Source organism: Athene cunicularia (assembly GCF_003259725.1).
Source record: "Athene cunicularia isolate RWA chromosome 2 unlocalized genomic scaffold, athCun1 chr2_part1, whole genome shotgun sequence".
NCBI classification, from domain to species: domain Eukaryota; kingdom Metazoa; phylum Chordata; class Aves; order Strigiformes; family Strigidae; genus Athene; species Athene cunicularia.
The window spans coordinates 24,663,190-24,681,423 of record NW_020799095.1 but is presented as its reverse complement, the minus strand read 5'-3'; the positions used below and the strand labels follow the sequence as shown (position 1 = coordinate 24,681,423).

Genomic DNA, 18,234 nt, shown 5'->3' with positions numbered 1-18,234 from the left:
ATGTAGAGACCTCAGAAGGTGTCTTCACAAATCTTCTGTCATTTAGGTAACTACCAGCTTCTGTAATTCTGTGTCCAAAATGCCAGAGGCAATCTGAAATAGCAGCTTTTTTTTTTTTTTCCTTTGAAAAGTTGTTTCCATGACTTGAGATGTTACATGAAATCTTTTCTTTCCTGCCTTCTCCAGGGGACAACAACTTCTTATTTGATTCATTATGTTGAAGATGTAAGCATGGACCATTTGAGGTAGTAGAAGTGAGATTTCCCAGAGTGTGGGAAGAAAAGCATGTTCTCTACAGATCTCATTCAGTAAAGTGCTGTGAAGGGGCATTATTTTGCACTTCTCTACTAGTTCCAAGCTGGCAGATACAGGATTCTTTTATTTTAAATAAAGCAGTACTCCTGTATGTACAAACTTGATGAACTGACTAGCAGCAAATAATTGTGTGTGCCCCCTACTTTATAAATACAAATTCTAATGTCAGTGTTAATGGGATAGTGCGTTCTATTTTTTTTTAAGATTACAAACATCAGAATGGTGACAAATAGAAATGTGGACAGAACTTCTATAGGTGTCATGGTACCTTTGGATCCTGAACAGTGCATTCTCCCGTTTAATATTAATTACAAGGTAAAAAGCATCTGACAGTTCACAAAATCAGAACAGAATCAGCTTGACCACATTATATGCTGTTTCACATAAGAATTCTTAATGATCAAATGACTTTTGTTTCCCCACTTTTCATTAGAACCCCTTGTTGCCATCCAGTCTTGATTTTGGAAATTAAAGCTAACAACCAGATTGAAAGAAGTCGGAGAATGACAGCGTGGGGCACAGTCTCAAAACTACAACTAACAGCATGAGGCAAAACGAACCTCAAGCTATTCCATCTCTTAAAGAAGGAAGAGGGAGAAAAGAGCATTTGCAGGAAAACTCAATTATAACAACCCACAGCTATAGTAAAGCACTTGTGAATGTTGACACTAAAGCTTTTTCTGCTTAATGATTTAATTAAATACCTAGAAGCCAACTCTTCTCCTCAGTCAGTGTCAGAGCAGTACTCCTCCATGGATAAATGTTTACAGCAAAAGCTCTGCTGAGGGTTTCAGCAAACAAGTCTCAGAGAACTGAGAAGGCTTTCAGCCGAGGCACTTGAGATCAAGAAAGCACCAGTGATTAGAAACTAGCAGTACAATAACAGGACGATTTAATCCACCCAAATGTCAGTTGCTGGTTTACAAGTTGGCAATCCCATCTTCATCTGCAGACAAAAGGGCACTGGTTAGTCATCTGTTTAATTCTCTTGCTGCAGCATGTCATTTGGATGTTGAAGGAAAATCCCTTGATTCAGTCTGCCATTTCTGACAGTCTCCCTCTAGACCACATTAATAAGCTTTTTAGAGAATTGAATGCAGAATAATCAGCAGGCAGCCTGCACTCAAAATGGAGACAGAACAGACAGCAGAAATGCTTTCTTCCCTTTGTAGTTATGGTGTATAGGTGACCCTTCTCTCACAGAGCAGCAAATGATTTAGACTAAGATTGCCTTTGAAAGCCACAACGTAATTAACCATTTTATGCATGTGATGTCTGCCTAGCTTCAAAACCTGATGTTTTTCAATGGAAAAGATTCAGTTGCATTTGAGTTAGACTTACGAAACACGCTAACAATACAGCAGACAGATAGAAAGGCTGCCTGGCATCCTGGAATACCTGGGGAATTTCACTCAGAAAACAAACATGTTACTCTTTAATGTAGACTCACATCTCATTATAAAATCACAAGTGGAATGAGACACACTTCGCCTTTGTAACTGTGTTGCCAGGAAGCAGGTAAGTGTTGTGCTACAGACAGTCCTGCTAAGATCTGCATGATTTTAATGTATTTTGAAAGCAATTTGTTAGTTAATGGGGTCTTGCTGTGGATATTTCCTGTTTTTCTCTATTAATAATTTCTCTATTGCCAGTTGTAAATTGAAATTGTCAATAGCTTTGTTTAACCTATTGTGCACTGGCTGTTTCAAGGTGCACCTGAAAAAAAAACAAAAACAAAAAACCTATTTCAGGTTATCCTTATTTTGTTTTGGGAAGGATTTGCTGGTAAAGCATTACTAAACACTGAAAATGAGAAAGCAGAAACCTTGGAGACCCCAAAACTCCTTTTATTTCACTCAGAGATGAAGAAAGTAAGCACCATTGAAATTCAAGCTCAAGATATGCACATACAGACAAGAAAAGTGAAAGGAGATTAAAAGGAGAAGGGAAGAAATGTAATCCTGTGAGATGTGGTAAGATGTAGGTAAGGTTCGGGGAGGATTTGTCAAGCAGAAAATTGACAAAACCTGCTATTAATTATTGTGCTGATGCTATCAGTGGCATTACCATAATCAAAAAGTGAGGCGTGAGCATAATTCACAAGGCGCTAGGTAGATTGGGGGTTAAATCACTTATTCTCAAAGGAGATTTTAAGAAAAAACATAATTAACAGTAAGAGAGAGCACAACATTTCTTTTTTGTAGCCCATGTAGTCAGTAATATCTAAGTAAGAAATTCAGACATACCGGCCTGTTTGTGTGTGAAGGAATACAGGATGATGGAAGGGAGACCTTATTTGTCAGCTGCAGCTACCAGGAAAGAAGACTTGATCACACTTAACCAACTTTTGTTGGTCTCTTTAAAAACCAATATTCTTGACATTTTGCAGACAATTACTAGCATAAATTCCCTTCTATGAAGAGCTTATATTCTAAAGTACCAGGAATATAGGAAAAAAACATGTACAAAAGGAAAAGTGATTAATCGATTACTTTTTTAAGTTTCCTTTTTATTTGCTTTTTCCTTTAGAGAGACAAAGAAAATAAAACATGGCAGCAAAGACAGAGACAGGAGACACCAGTCTTTTAGAAAGTCTTCATTCTCAACAATAGCATCTTCAAGAGAAAATGTAGCAAACAAATTTAAAACAAGACCAGACCATCAGGTTAACCATATAACTTGACTCATTGCCGTGCAAATTTAAACTATTAAAGAAGCTGAGACAAATTCAATATTTACAGAAGCTGCATGTTAACAAGTCAACATTTACCAACTGTTATATGCAAAGTTGAATAAATAATGCTGAAAATGTTTGCAAATGTTACTTTGAAGAAAAACATTACATTCGCTTTGATTCACAACATATTATTCACACACGGCAAATATTCATGCAAGCAAATCTGTGTTTATGGTGATATTGTAATCTCTCAGGCTAATAACTATCTGCGTTACTGTTCACTCTGGAGAAAGTCATATGGCAGTGCTAAAAGCTCCTGGCTATTCTGAGATTCAAAGAGAAATCACCAGTAATAACTGTGTGACTAGCGATATAAAATAAGAAACAGGTTGGTTTTAGGGATTTTTAAGGTGAGTGTCATAATTACAAGATCTAAAGATGTTTTTGTTTCTTTGGTTAGTGGTCATATTTTTGTTTTCAGAATGAAAACCAAACTATATACACTGCCTGGATTCTTGGTCCATTTACCACTTTAAGAAAGCCCATGAAAATCCTCCTCCCAGGAGGGGTCCAGGAACAGTAGCTGATGAAGGCAATGGATATTGCCCTCACTGGTAAGCAGAAAGTGCTTGTTAATACCCTGTTACAAGACTCTTTTTGCTCTCAGTAATATTTCCAGATTGAACTGTAAATGAAGGTTTCCATTTAGAAGGAAATATCACGGAAAAATTGCAGTAACCCTAATGAAGAACAATATTGGAAGACTAGAGGGTGAAACCTGTTGTGATTTTGTGTGGGACTGCCTGTAGATTTTCAAGATCTACAATACATTGTAGTGGGTGAATAAATTAATGCAAAATTGTTATAAATCCCATAATATTCTGATCCATGCAACAGCATTACTTGGTAAATTAAATGTTGAAAATGAAAAATCAATATTAAAGGGAGACCATTGAATAATATAGGGGAGGTCTATGTAACAAAGGTAAAGATGTGAATTTGAATAGTGAAGAAAGTAATTTATGCTTCTAATCTGTTGGAAGGACTTGTAGGAATGATTCGCTTCGAATCAAATCAAATTTGTCAGCAGCTGTGGTCTACTTTTCAAACTAAAAGTGTTTTATGCTTTTTGAAATTCAGTTATGACCTCCTGAATATTTATAAATCACTTTTGTTGTCTGTTTTAAAACTAATACTAGTGATGTTAATCGGCTCTGATTAGTCAGTATAGAAATTCTCTTGGAAACTTTGTACTTGCCCTTCAGTAAGAATAGAGCTCTCACTCCTCTGCGCACAAAAGCAACATCTCTAGGACCATTTCTAAGACTGAAAATAACTAGTTGAATTTTTTTTGGTTTGGACCCAAAATGGCCAACAGCACAAGTGGCTTTGTGATGGTCTGTGATGTGACATCTTAGTGTATACAGAAGCAGCCACTAAACAGGTCATCTAACATAGTTAATCATGGTGATAAAAGTCAAATGAGATAAATTTGATTTGTATAAGATGAAAGCTAACAAAACTATGTAAAGAAAGACTACTAGACAAGAAATCCTCTCAGAAAGTCTTTGGCAGGTAGAGACATCTAAGTCAACACTTCCTGTATTTGTTGCAGTGAAATGCTGCTTTTAGAGCATCAGTAGGGTACAGTTTGGAGTGGTATAGGACAGCCATTGAGGGAGAAGTATTTAGGAATTTGAGGCCAAATCAGGCCAAAACCACACCATTCTTCATGGGCTATTATGGAACTATTTTGAGATAAGCATTACATTACAAGTTCAAAGTCCCCTGGGCTGCTACTAAAAATTATAGCGGTCACTGGAGCAGGCCCTTCTCCATAATTATGACGTTGTATTTCAACATCTCCTTAGCCAGTTGATTACAGTAGTTTAGAATGATAGAAGCCACTGAGACAACTGCAAAATCAAATATGCTTTAGAGGCATATATCGCTAGTTAAATTAATTTTATTCCATTTACCAATAATGTAAAAGACAGTACCAAAAGTCTGGAATATTGTCTGACTCAAGAGCCATTTTTTACTTCAGGAGACTAAACCAGTAAAGCATAAAAATTTAGTCTCTTTGCTTCTTTTCTGCTTTCTTTGTTGCATCCAAGTTTAAATAAGAAACCATAAATACTGTTCCTAAAATAAAATTCCCACACAGAAAAAGCCTCTAAGTCTTTGTTAAGTCTAATATCTGCATGCAGTCATGTGACTATTCAAAATTACTCACTGAAGCAGCTGTGAATGCATATGAAATGAAAAACTTCTGTCTTATGTATGATGAATATAAAACGTGACTCTCTATTTGCTAAATACTTAGAGCCTTAATTCTCTGCTTTTCCTCATTATTGTAATCACAACTGTTTGAATTACCATTGGCAGAGAGTGTTTGCTAAAACATGAAGTTATTGACAACTATTGCATAGGAGAAGTGAGTCTTTTGAACAGGATGGTTAGCTGCTGTCCTGACAGTGACAATCCCCATTTTCAGTATGACAGTGAGTCCAGTTGGATCCAACAAGACTCCCTGAAGTGTTTTTTGCGAATTCTTACACCCACCTGGTGCATAGTCCCATGTGATCACTCGAGCACATGCAGTTTGTTGCTATTGAGTATCCTAAACTATGTACAAAACACCTACTAACTATCTTACCCGTGTGCAAAGGATTGTCCTACATGATCCATTCTTCATCTGCAGGAGCAGTTCTACTGACTATTACAAGTGCGTATCCATGTACAGTTTAGTCAATTCTGTTGCTGAAACTGTCTGAAGGAGTTTCTGGAATGACCAGGGTTGCCACCCAGAACTAAACTTTATATTTAATCATTAAAATAGTGCCCAGTAGTTGGACTACATACCGCAGAAGCTGCATGTGGGAATCTCTGTGTCTGTCTAAAATTCTCACCTGAAATATGGTAAAAATTGGTCAAATGTTTCATTGTGAAGTCAGCTAGGAATCCAGTCAAACACTTTGGCTCAGGTTAACCTGTTCTCTCAAATCAGTCCACTGTTTCATCTATGCAGAATGTAACTGTGGAACTCCTGGATGACATGGTAATTAGTGAATAAGTGCATTGGCTATGCCTTCAAGCACAAGATATACAAAACTATACTGAAATTGTAACTATAACATCCTCCACAATTATAACAGTAATTTGAGGGCTCTTGCCACACCAGCTCCCTAACAGCTGTCTGTTGAATCCAAAGTGGTCATTGCCAATTAAAGGGTGTCCCATACTACGAGCATAAGAGCTGGGTGAAGCCCCTAATGTCTGAACTTACAGACACTCCAATGTCTCAACGTGCACTTTTCTTTTGGCATAATGATATGGTTTCCAATGGGACTTATAGTTCAAGAACCTTAACACTACCACCACTCCTGGACTGGTACTGATGCCAGTCTTTTCAATAATTTACTCATTGGATCATTCACCCAGTAATGGGTGTCCTTAGCTTCAATATTAAAGTCTAAGGATCTGGTCTACCTCTTAGAAATCAAATTTCTCGCCCTGAATTCAGATTATGAACAGCTCTAAATCTGGAATGATCACATTTTTAATTTTGGCTTGATCACTAATAAAAGAGGAACTAGTGACAAATACCCAGATCCTTGTCTGGTGTTTCAGTTGTTTTGGTGTAGGACTTGAACTATACTTTACAAATAATGGAACTGTAAAAACATTTATTTATCTTTTTACATGACAACCTCTAAACTCTCTGTAATGGAATAGGAATAAAGCTGGTATACAAAGTTGAATCTTAATACTCTGCATTAGATACAGCAAAAAAACTGACAGTTTTCAGAAGTGTTCTTTTTTTCTGATAGTGCTTAAATCAGTCTGTTGTTTATTTTCAACCAGCTCTCTTCTGTGTAACGATTTGCAGAGTTCATCAAATAAATGGACAGACTACAACAGCTGCCATAATGTCAGCTATTGGAATTTCATTAGCAAAATAAGTCATTTGCTATCCTGAGTCATTTACTACCCTTACTATCCTATTACATTCATTTTAGATGCAGTTCCTTTGAACTGCAAGTCTACTTGTCCTAGATTGACCTACCACTCAAGTGAGAAACTACTCACCTGAGCAAAACAAATTGGATTTGGTCTGTGGTTCCTGAAGCCTCACAGGGAGGGGAATTCTTCTGTGTTTGCTTTTTTTTTTTTTTTTTTTTTTTTTTTTTTTTTTTTTTTTTTTTTTTTTTTTTTTAGTTTAGTGATGAAACTTTATGAGTCTTCTTTTGAACTCTTCTATTTGCAGCTGAATCAAATCAATGTTACTTGCTCAGATTGGCTGTTGCTTAAGACACATTACAGGCTGGTGCCATACAGAGGATGTCTCCCTTCTTATTGATGCTATTAACTTAATTTTGTATTAATCAATGTGAGGACAGTTTTTTCTGATGGTCTATAATAAAGAGATTTAGTCAGTTTTGTAACCGTATTGCTGTTGGGTTTTTTTGTTTTGTTTTTGTTTTTGTTTTTGTTTTTTTTTTTGTCTAAGTATTTCAGATATAACTAAGGCAAAACATATTTATTAATTAGTATTATTTGGTCTTATTGGAAACATTTCCAACTATAGAAAAAAAAGTAATCAAATTACTTAATTCAAATGCAGACCAATAAAAAAAGAAACTAATCTTATTACAAATTATATAGATAGTCTTAGGAAGAGCAAAGATTACTCTTTTGGAAGACTGTGTTATATATCTTAAGATGTCCCTTGCATTTTCTCAGGAAGTAATTCCTTGTTTGGTATAAAAATCACCCTTTAAAAATACCACATGCAGTAAAGAACCTTTTAATTTCTTTCTCTTGCCCTTGGATGTTTCTAATTGACTAGCTACATTAACCCCACCTCACAAGTGCGGGAAGGATGCTGAGGAACTGACAATGATTTTCGCAAAATTCAGATTGAGAGGAAGATGGCTGTGATTAATGTTACCTACTTCTCCTTTCCCATCAGACATCTTCATCCTGTATTTTCAAGTGATGTGTACATTCCCTGATGCTTACTTTTTAACTGGGGTCCTGTAGTAATGAGAAGAAAGCACCAAGGTACTCAAATTTCTGTGGGAAATATACAATTCTGCAAAAAGCAGTCTTTCTTGTCCATGAACAGACAAACCCTGACACAAAGGCACATTGGTGCTAATTGGAATTCAAAATTTAACATGGTCCTTATGCTACCAAGGTGAAGTCACAACAAAAGTTTCCTCTTCAGAAATTCACCCAGCTGTCCTCAAATTCCCATTCAGTTCCAAAGTTGCCCATGAAGAACTAGGTTCAAAATCATATGATTAAGTTATATACTTTTCATGCATAGAATTGTCAAATAAATGAGCAATTCAGTAAATATATGTGAAAAACATATATACACAATTGCAGTAAGAATACTTTTTTTTTTTTTTTCCTGAACAGCTCAATATTAAAAAATTTCCACATTACCTTCTAGCAGCACACACCTCTGATGAACAGAATAACGAACAAAATAACTTTTGTAGAAAGAAGTGAATACTTCCATTTGAACAAATGTACCTGGAAACACACAAATCTTTCAAGCAAGTAGCCATCTTTCAGGTGTGAAAAAATAGATTCAATATAGTAATAAAATAATAGATGAGATTTTTTTTTTTTTACTTGGAGATCGATAACAGTCTACACTTTTCAAGAGTAAAGCCATGCAGGATGATAAGAAACTTTGTTCCTTCATAGCTTATAGCAATAGTTGCAATAGATGGCAATATTAGAAGACAGTGCCTGCTATGTAACATGTCAAGTTAGGATCTTGGTTCAGCAAGAATGAATGCATATAAACAACTCTGAGCTGCTTGATCTTTGAACAAGGTGAACTGCTAACCCATGGACTGTTCTGAAGTAGAGGTATTTAGGTGTTTACATGTTTACAAGTTTCAAAATTAATATTCAAAGACAATATGGAATCCAGAAAAAAGGGGAATGAGTGAAGGCTGGATTAGTGCTGATGTGGTGCTACAGCTTGGGAAATGCTTAAAATGGCTATTAATATTACACATTACTGTTACTAATTTTTTTCTCAAAAGAGGTTTTTTTATAGTGCCAGCTGTAGAAATGAAATACCTCAAGTGGAACACAAGCATCTTTGATGCTGTGCATCTTCCATATTGGTAATAAAACAAAATAAAGAAGGTATAACTCTATCCTCTGAACTCTATCAGGATGGAATTTCTGCTTATCATTCTAACTAAAGGCTATGTTCTCACAGTGTATATTAAAAGGTCATAAAAAGCTGTTGATGAGACTCATGTTTTCTTTCCTTACTTGAAAGTAGTTATGAAAGCAATATGCACACAGATTTTTAATATAAAAGACCTTTTCCACTTTATAGCTAACAAAATATGGAATGAGCAGCCATTTACTTGATGGCTGAAGATAGGAATGAATAAAAGCAGATCCTGCTTTTCTTTAGCTTATCTGTAGCATAGCATGAGGCAGCCAGAGAGACGTTTAAGCAGATTGCTGTTAATACAGGAGTGCGTATGCTTAATTTCCTTAACTACAGTGTATTAGATCAAGCTTTATTCTGTGATCCTTCCAGTGTGTATAATAACATAATAATAAATGTGCATGCAAGTAGAAATAACTAAGTCATCTAATTCAAGCAGATGCACAGAACCGCACAGGGGATTTTTCATTATCTGAAATGAAAAGATACAGATATTCTAACCTGGCAAACATTAGTATCAGAAGGTGTTATAAATAGCACAGATCTTTTTAATTGCTCAGATCTTGGTCAAAGACCTAAATTGAGCTTGACTGATCTATTCTGTTCTTCTTTAGGCATATTTATGGGGATACAGACAATTAAATGATCAAAGGAGAAAAAACTGATGAAGAGATCTTTTCTAGTCAGGTATTAAATTTCTAGTATGACCTTTACTTTCAAAACATTGAAATTTTTAATATTAGAAAGATGTTATGCCAGACAAAGAGAATGTGCCATTTTCAATCAGGAGAGATCTATACATTTTCTTTGAAAGTACATAAAAATATTAAATAAATACAGTTTAGGGTATATCATATGCTACCCTACCAAACCATCAAAACATATTCCTCCAAACTGTCATTGTTGTTAATGGTTATTAGATAGAGTGTTTGAGCTAGGTCAAAATTTGTTTTTCCCAGGTACGATGTTTACATTAAGGTTTTTTAGGTTAATCTGCATCTCACCAGGAATTACTATCACTGTTGGCAGGGGTGTTTTAGTTACTGATGGAAAGTTTTCCAGTCACACAGAAGAGAGAAGACAAGAGAAACTAGTCTTCCTTCATAGTTTCTCTAATCCCTCAGGGTACCAGCAGTATATAATTGTAGTGAAGTTTCTGATTTTGGCTTTTTGCTTGTTTTACTTAGACCATTCTTTGTAGAAATTGTAGAAGGAAAAAAACCAACACATTAGTCCTTTGAACTTCAGTGCTGTAGAACACCAAGTTGCAAACACACCAAGCTAGCACATTTTGATTTCTCACTTACTTAAAGGAGACAGGTTCTGATCTGTGGCACCATATTGTAATCTAAACATCTCCTAAACAGAGGGTGAAAGGCTAACTTTAGATGAAAGGTTAAGCTGTATTGTAACTTTAGAGTATCTGGGAATACTAGGGAAACATATTGCAGGGAAAGACTGTAGTAGGACAGTCTGTATTGTAGGGAAAGACTGTAGGCTTCCTGATCAAATACAGGTGGACAGGTTAGCTAACACCATAACTGATGTAACTTTTCCTTTTTACTTTTTTTTTTTTTTTTAAAATTATTATTATGAAGATTGAACTGTGCAAACCAAGTAAAAAAAAAAAATCTATAACAGAATATAAAAATATGTGTGCACCTAAATTCCCTAAACATTATCATAGTAAATGCTCAATTTTTTGAAACTCATATTTAATACAAGCACTTCTGAAAAGCTAAACATTAGTTCTAGAAATAACTTCACCAATAAGAAACCCTTTCTGAGAACTTACAATTATATTTATATCTATAAATACTTATATGTTAAACATGATTACTTGAGAAATAAAGTGCCAGGAAATTGAGAGAAGGGAAGGATCTGTCAACATGAGAAATATGGCAGCCACTTTGTTTCAGGAAATATGTATTCTGAAAAGGATATAATGTCAAAGTCATATCAGCTTAATCGAAATCAAAATACTGTACTTGTCACCTGGGCTATTGCCTGGGTCTTTGCAAAACTTTTCTGATCATATCAGTGAAAACTCCCACAATTTTGAGGTTTTCTCCTTAACAGAAATAGAACAATTTAAAAAATATTTTCCTTTGTGCCCTTCTGAATTCTTACAAGAGTGTGGTAGAGTCTAGACAATCAGAAAGTACAGGGCATGAAGTATAAGAGGAATGAACATCATCTTAGTTAGGTGTCTAGAAATCTGTGGGGGAAGAAAACGCTTACTAAAGCCTTCTGAGATACTGTACAGTTTGCTAAATCAAGGAACTGTTTTAGAAATTTGTTTGGTATTTTAATTTTATGCTTATAAGTTTCAAGCATAGATTGTCATGTACAAGATGAAATCCATCACCAAGAAAAATGCAATACTCAAGTGTTATGCAAGATTATACATCACACACATTCTGGTATATAAAAACATTTGAGTAAAAACACAACAAATCACAAGAAAGCAACCCACATCAAATTACATGGAAGTAATTACAAAGCACGGTGAGTGTAAAAAGGACAGAAAGCATGAAAGGAAACTACTCAGGGGGGTTGTGTGCTCTGTAAAGATAGTACCTTTAGGAACTGGTTGGACAGTCACATGTAGAGAATGTAGATCTGCCCTTTCATGGTTAATGATAAAACAGGAGACAAATATTACTGATTATTTTGCCACAACATGTTCTGTGTTTGACATTTATTTGGGTCAACATTATATCCTGGCAGAGATCCTTCCTGTAGAGACTTCCCCCTCCCTGGGTTGCCTAGAGAACCTGGCAAGGAGCTGGTGTGGCTCAAAGGTACAAGGACTTGAGACTTGAGTGATTCGTTACTTCACCTCCTGTGACTGTAGGCTAAAACAGAAAAATAAATGCAAGATATGTACAGCTGAAGGACACTTCACATTGGACAGACAATGAGCAGTCAGAGAGCAATTCTGCTTTAGAGTTTGTCTCATGTCTTCTTTCTTCAGGATTGTTTCTAAAGCAAACCCTATCATTTTGTAGGAAACAAAGGGTGAGGGCAAATTTTTTCAAGGTACCTGTGTTGTATAATAAATAACTCTGATTACCTTTGATCCTACTACTTTGGAAAACACTAACTTGTTGTCTTAATTTCACCTTTAATATACAAATTATCTTTGATGAGCTCAGTAACAGACATAAACTAATTCTGCATTTCAGGAACAGAGAGCTGTCTTCCCTTTTACTTGAAGGAATTCTGTCAGAATAAAGATATGTTACTCCAAGTGTTATTGTCAACAGTAACACATGCAGGGAAATTAAATTATTAAGGGAGGTTCTATACTATAAGAAATCAGTCTCTCTTTCTTTTCCACCCAGAAGCAACTGCAAGTCAAAAGAAAATAACCCTAAATTCTTGCACTCCCTATTTGTCCCATACTTATTATCCAGTTACTGATTCCTCCTCCTTATTCTTTAAATAGAGTTGTCCTGGGGAACCTACCATCTGCCTGATGTAAACTGCCCCGTTAATTCTCACCTGGCTACAGCTGCAAAATAGATGAGAACAAGGAGAGGGACTTAATGAATGAGTCCTGGTAAAGATCTCAGCAGGGTGCCTCTTTAATTCAGACCACGTTGGTAGTTAGTATGACAACAAGCTGTTACCACCTAATGATTTCAGTTCCTTAAGTATAATGAGTCCCATGTTCTCAGTATGCTTTAGACTGGACAGCTTAGACCACTGTTGTGTTTCATAACCCCTGTGGTATGTTACAAAATTCTGTGCAGAATTTTCACTGAATAAGGCTTCAAAATGGAAACAAATAATTGTAATGGAAAAACCAAATAGTGAGCTATCAATACATTTAAAAATAATAACTAAAAAACCCCCAACCAGCAAAATCCCAATAAATATATGAAAACATTTTCGATTTAAAAATCCAGTAGCTTCTTGAAAGTAATATAGTTGGTTTTGTTTTTTGTTTCTGTTTGGTTTTTTGTTTGTTTGTTTGTTTGTTTTTTTAAGAAAAAAAAGGAAAATAAAAAGAAAGAAAAGCTATTTGTATCAATTGAATATATTGCAAAAATTCGAATTGTGTATTTTACACATTATTTTTGGTGCTAAGAATAATATAAAATCTGAGATTATAATATACATGTCATATATGAAAATTATTACACAGGGAAAATGTCAAAAGAATTCATTCAAACAAATGCACATCACTGAAAAGAATAAGAACAATGAATAAAGTCACAGTAAAGAAAATCTTGAAGTATGGAGTGTTAAGTATGAAGAAGCTGAAGCATTTCTGAAATTTAAAGGAGCAGAAATTCAACTTGTTCATACTGAGTTATATGTGGCAATACACAGTCTTAAACAGGTTCTTAAAGTGAACCTTTGGGAAAGATTAAACATCCAAGTCAAAATCTTAAAAGTTATTAATCTGATTTTGGACTGCAGTCTATTTTAGAAATTCCTGAGGGCTTAGATATGCAAGATTTTGAAGGGGGAACGGTAGCATTCACATGCCAGATGAATAATCTGTACCCTTATGCATATTCATGCCATCTTTCACTGCCAGTGAACCTTGCATTAGTCCTATATAAAGCCTGTGAACAAATACATTTCCCTGAAGTTAGTTAAGCTGTGGTGATTTGTTGCCTCTAAGGCATTAGGCACTGTATTACTATCAAGGTTACGTGGCCCTGGTCAGTTTGGATACAGCAGTGACTTCCCCTTGTATCACTCAGAAGGGCATGATGAGGGTGGAGAGGAGGGACAGGGGCACATTCTGTGAAGGACTTCTAGCTGGCACAAGCTGGAATTATAATTGTGGATGCAACTCTTCAACACCAGATGAGAAGAATCATCTAGGTTGGAAAATACTTCGAAGGTCATCTAATCCAACAATTAACCTAACAATGACAGTTCTCAACTCCACCATACCACTCAGCGCTATGTCAATGCAACTCTTAAACACCTCCAGGGATGGGGACTCCACCACCTCCCTGGGCAGCCCATTCCAATGTCTAACAACCCCTTCTGGAAAGAAATGCTTCCTAATATCCAGCCTAAACCTTCCCTGGCACAACTTGAGGCCATTCCCTCTTGTCCTATCAGTTACTACTTGGTTAAAGAGACTCATCCCCAGCTCTCTGCACCCTCCTTTCAGGGAGCTGTAGAGGGCGATGAGGTCTCCCCTCAGCCACCTCTTCTCCAGACTAAACCCCCCCAGTTCCCTCAGCCGCTCCCCGTACGACCTGTGCTCCAGACCCTGCACCAGCTCCGTTGCCCTTCTCTGGACACGCTCGAGTCATTCAATGTCCTTTTTGTAGTGAGGGGCCCAAAACTGAACACAGGAATCGAGGGGCGGCCTCACCAGTGCCGAGTCCAGGGGTCAGATCCCTTCCCTGTCCCTGCTGGCCACGCTATTGCTGACACAAGCCAGGATGCCATTGGCCTTCTTGGCCACCTGGGCACACTGCTGGCTCCTGTTCAGCCGGCTGTCAATCAGCACCCCCAGGTCCCTCTCTGACTGGCAGCTCCCCAGCCACTCCTCCCCAAGCCTGTAGCGCTGCTGGGGGTTGTGTGGCCCAAGGGCAGCCCCCGGCATTTGGCGTTATGGAAACTCCTCCGGTTGGCCTCAGCCCATGGCTCCAGCCTGTCCAGGTCTCTCTGCAGAGCCTCCCTACCCTCGAGCAGATCAACACTCCCACCCAGCTTGGTGTCATCTGCAAACTGACTGAGGGTGCACTCGATCCCCTCGTCCAGGTCATCAATAAAGATGTTAAAAGGAGAGGCCCCAACACCCAGTCCTGGGGGACACCACTCGTGACCGGCCACCAACTGGATTTAACTCCCTTCACCACAACTCTTTGGGCCCGGCCATCCAGACAGTTTTTTACCCAGCAAAGCGTGTGCCCATCCAAGCCACGAGCAGCCAGTCTCGCCAGGAGAATGCTGTGGGAAATGGTGTCAAAGGCCTTACTAAAGTCAAGGTAAACAACACCCACAGCCTTTCCCTCATCCAACAAGCAGGTCACCCTGTCATAGAAGGAGAACAGGTTTGTCGAGCAGGACCTGCCTTTCATAAACCCATGCTGACTGGGCCTGAGCATCTGGTTGTCCCGCAGGTGTTGTGTGATGGCACTCAGGATGAGCTGCTCCATCAGCTTCCTGGGCACTGAAGTCAAGCTGACAGGCCTGTAATTTCCCGGATCATCCTTCTGACCCTTCTTATATACGGGTGTCACACTGGCCAATTTCCAATCAGTTGGGACCTCTCCGGTCAGCCAGGACTGCTGGAAAATGATGGAAAGCGGCTTGGTGAGCACCCCAGCCAGCTCCTTCAGCACCCTCGGGTGTATCCCATCCGTTCCCATAGACTTGTGTATGTCTGTGTGATGCAGCAGGTCACTGATTGTCTCCTCCTGGAATGCAGGGGGTTTGTTCTCCCAGTCTCTGTCTTCTGGCTCGCCGAGGAGTCTGGATTCCCTCAATACAACTAGTGTTGTTATTAAAGACTGAGGGAAAGAAGGCATTAAGTACTTCAGCTTTTTTCTCGTCACTTGTCACCATGTTTCCTTCTGTGATGGAGGCTCTTTCTGGTCTTTCTTTTGCTGTTGATGTACTTATAGAAACATTTCTTATTATCCTTGACTGCTGAAGCCAGATTAATTTCCAGCTGGGCTTTAGACCTCCTGATTTCTGCCCTGAATAGCCTCACAGCATCTTTCTAATCACTGTGAGTCACTAGCCCCTTCTTCCAAAGGCTGTAAACTCTCCTTTTCTCCCTGAGTTGCAGCCAAAGCTCCCTGTTTAGTCAGAGTGGCCTTCTCTGGCGTCGGCTTCTCTTATAGCACCTGGGGACAGTCTACTCCTGTGCCATTAAGACTTTCTTCTTAAAGAGTGCCCATCCTTCCTGGATCCCTATACCCTTCAGGATCGTCTCCCAAAGGATCCTGTCAAGCAGGTGTCCAAACAACTCAAAGTCAGCTCTTTGAAAGTCCAGGATGTCAGTTCTGCTGCCGCCTCTCCTGGTCTCTCTAAGAATAGAGAAATCTATTATTTCATGATTGCTGTGCCCTAATCGTCCTCCAACTGCCACATCATCCTCTAGTCCTTCATTCACAAAGAGAAGATCCAGTAGGGCACCTTCTCTGGTTGGTTCACTCACCAGCTGCATCAGGAAGTTATCTGCCACATATTTCAGGAATCTCCAGGACCGCTCCTGCTCTGCTGTCTTATATTTCCAGCATAAGCAGTAAGAAGCTCATGGGCTGAAAGGGGTCTGTACCCTTGAAGATTCTAGATGGCCTAATAAGTCACTTGTCAAAAATATCAGAGAATGACATAGTTACTAAAGCTTAAACTGTCCTTCTGGTGAAGAGAACTGAAGGGTTTAAGGAAAACTGTCTGTGAAAGCTAATGGTTAAATAAGGTTGTAGTTTGGCTGACTGCTGGTAGTCATTTAAGAATAGGAAGAGTGTATGGTCATACTTACATCTGCATCTCTCTCTCTCTCACAGGTCACATGCCAAATTTTACTGGGATGACTTTATGATAAATTTGACTATTTTGGGGAAATGTCATATGCTATGACTAAGAGACGTGGAAACTCTCCTTCTGGAAGACAGTGGACACTATGACAAATCATTCAAGAGTGACATCCCAATAGATAAAGATGTGGAACCCCTGAAATGAATAATATGAGAAAATATGGTCATTTTTCTCTTGAATAAAAACAGGAGCATGGCACTTGAAGTGGTGTGCCTTCTGTTCAGACCATAGTCAATTATCTTTCAGCTTTCCTTAGTGTACTTTTCTTTGGGTAAGAGGTGCTACCCAAAATGTACCATTAATGCATCCATCTTGTACAGAAATTTGGGCTTTAGACACTGCCTTTTAAGTTGACAGTTCTTTCAATAAGGGCTTTGGGAAAACTATGCCATCTAGGCATTCCTGCTTGGGTGAATAAACCTTCGTCAAAACTGGTGTAGCTGAATGGCACATTCTAGTTTTAAGAAATGCTTTCGCCTCTACCAGAGATAAGTCTGCTAATGCAGTAGTACTCTACAGAACTCACACTTATTATCCAGTCTCATGACATTTTGAAAAGGATTTTTTTTTTATGAAAGTCTGCTGCTTGTTTTCTGACTGGAGAACTTCCTCTTCATTTATGTAGAGAATTTCTTAAAACCAATCTTTTTCCCTGATGATTAAACTGAACAATAAACTCCTAATTAGGAGGTTTTGAAAGTTCTGTTTTTGATGTTAGCTTTGGAAGTTATGCACTATGGGAGGTGATAGGGTAGTGAGGGTGTTTCTGAGTCATCCCCAATGCCCAAGCTGCTATGCAGGATATAAAAGACATGTGCAGGAGAGGAGAACTAGTCAGATTTGGAACTTTTACATCACTGTTACCCCTGAGATGACCTCAATTCATTAAAAAAGTTATTTCTTGGGAAGTGTCTTAAAAGGTTGTTTGAACTTAAAGCTCAGTCTTTGTTGGTATTCAGACCATACCTATTCTTTACATTATTTGGGGCCATGCTTTGAAGTTTTCTGTTTCTCCTGGGTATTCCAGCTAATGTAGTTCATTGTGAAATGAGAGCACAGAAAAATACAGTATCATCATATTACTTGTCTCAGACTTGAAATGCTGCAAGAAACTTAAAATGAAAATTTATTTTATTAGAAATTGATACACAGTTGTAAATAAAATTTTGGAGACAACATTTTGACAATTGTTTTAACTTAGTATTTTCTTTTGTCTTATGATATATGCATTACATATCACATTCATGCAAAAATCTGTCTTCTGTCTTTTCACTGTATGTTCACTACTCAAAAGCAGCAGAATTTGTCACTGGAGTAAGTCAAAAGAATATGTAATCAGACTCACAATTTCTCTTTTCCATCCTTATTTTCTCAAGTTTCTTATCTGTGCACATACAGAGTTACATATTTGCTGTGTCACTCACGTTGCTGCAAAAGAATGCTGCAAAGGAAATTCACTGCTGGGTGGAAGAATATGCATGACTTCTGACCAGTCCCC

At 37.8% G+C, this 18,234-nt stretch overlaps 1 long non-coding RNA gene across 1 annotated transcript in view; it reads left to right on the top strand.

The window, feature by feature from the left end:
* The first annotated feature begins 1,734 nt into the window (after positions 1-1,734).
* Positions 1,735-18,234, top strand: part of LOC113476778 — an 18,417-nt gene continuing 1,917 nt past the window's right edge. The window contains exons 1-2 of the long non-coding RNA XR_003397782.1: positions 1,735-1,833; positions 3,474-3,606. This is a non-coding gene — a long non-coding RNA (uncharacterized LOC113476778). The remainder of the gene's footprint in view (positions 1,834-3,473; positions 3,607-18,234) is intronic.